Consider the following 1417-nt stretch of genomic DNA (forward strand, 5'->3'; position numbering starts at 1 on the left):
TTTAAGGAAAATTCTGGCAGCTTGTCGGTGTATTGGAGATGGTCCTTAGGAAAATTAGATGAAACGCTGGAAACAAATTAGGACCACGGTGTCAGCAAACTGCTGCTGGCTAACTAAGCAGGAGTGGCTCCTGGAGCAAGACAGAGGGCTGTGTCCCCAACCCAGAGAAGCACGAATGCCCACAGGTCACACACAGTGATGGAGGAGGCTTTCAAATGAGAATAAGGAGGCTCCTGCCCAGCACCTGCCACGCCCGGGTCTTGGCAAAGCTGCAGCGGGAGTCGGGGGTGAGCGGGCCGGGCCAGGGGCTCGCGCACCACCACCCCGTCTGGAGAAATGAGTGGTGGGTTGGCCCCCAGTAAAAGCACAGTGTATGTCTCCAACCTGCCCTTCTCCCTGACGAACAACGACCTGTACAGGATATTTTCCAAGTATGGCAAAGTTGTAAAGTTACTATAATGAAATAAAGATACCAGGAAGAGTAAAGGGGTTGCATTCATTTTGTTTTTGGATAAAGACTCTGTGCAAAACTGCACCAGGGCGATAAACAACAAAGTTATTCGGTAGAGTGATAAAAGCAAGCATTGCTATTGACAATGGAAGAGCAGCTGAATTCACCCGAAGACGGAACTACTTTGATAAATCCAAGTGCTATGAATGTGGGGAAAGCGGACACTTAAGTTATGCCTGTCCTAAAAGTATGCTTGGAGAACGGGAACCTCCAAAGAAGAAGGAAAAAGAAGAAAAAAAAGAAAGTTCCTGAACCAGAAGAAGAAATTGAGGAAGTAGAAGAAAGTGAAGATGAAGGTGAAGACCCTGCCCTGGCCAGCCTCAGCCAGACCATAGCCTTCCAGCAAGCCGAAATTGAAGAAGAATAAAGAAAATGGAGACCCGGTCCAGGGGGTCCCTCCACATCCGATGACTCAAGACGGCCAAGGATAAAGAAAAGCACCTGTTTCAGTGATGAGGAAGAGCTCAGTGACCGAAATAGCATTTACTGTGTAAATATCCCTGAGACAGAAAAGCCCGGGAGCATACAGTTCAGCTGAGGGCCATGGTTACTTTTAGAATTTGAGATAAAAACACTTAATACTAAACAGTTTTTTACTAGAAAGTCGTTCATAGGAAATTTAAAAGTAAATAGAAAGTATTAGGTTTCTCTCTTGCCTTAGCACAGTACAGTGTGAGCATCCCTAATCTGAACTCCTGAACACTGTACAGTCTGAAGCCTTGTCAGTGCCAACACAGTGTCTCAATCAGGACATCGTGACAGAGTTGTTACACATCCTGTGTCCTGCTACCTTCAGGCTGTGTGCATAAAGCTTGACAAAACCTAAATGAAGGTCATATTTAGGCTTGGTCCCTTCTCATCCCTGTGATATCTCCTTATGCTTGTGCAACTACTAGAAAATCCAGA

At 45.9% G+C, this 1417-nt stretch overlaps 1 pseudogene; it reads left to right on the plus strand.

The window, feature by feature from the left end:
* Positions 1-332: 332 nt before the first annotated feature.
* LOC133767487 (zinc finger CCHC-type and RNA-binding motif-containing protein 1-like) lies at positions 333-1049 on the plus strand (annotated as a pseudogene).
* Positions 1050-1417: the final 368 nt, after the last annotated feature.

Source organism: Lepus europaeus, chromosome 10 (assembly GCF_033115175.1).
Source record: "Lepus europaeus isolate LE1 chromosome 10, mLepTim1.pri, whole genome shotgun sequence".
NCBI lineage: Eukaryota > Metazoa > Chordata > Mammalia > Lagomorpha > Leporidae > Lepus > Lepus europaeus.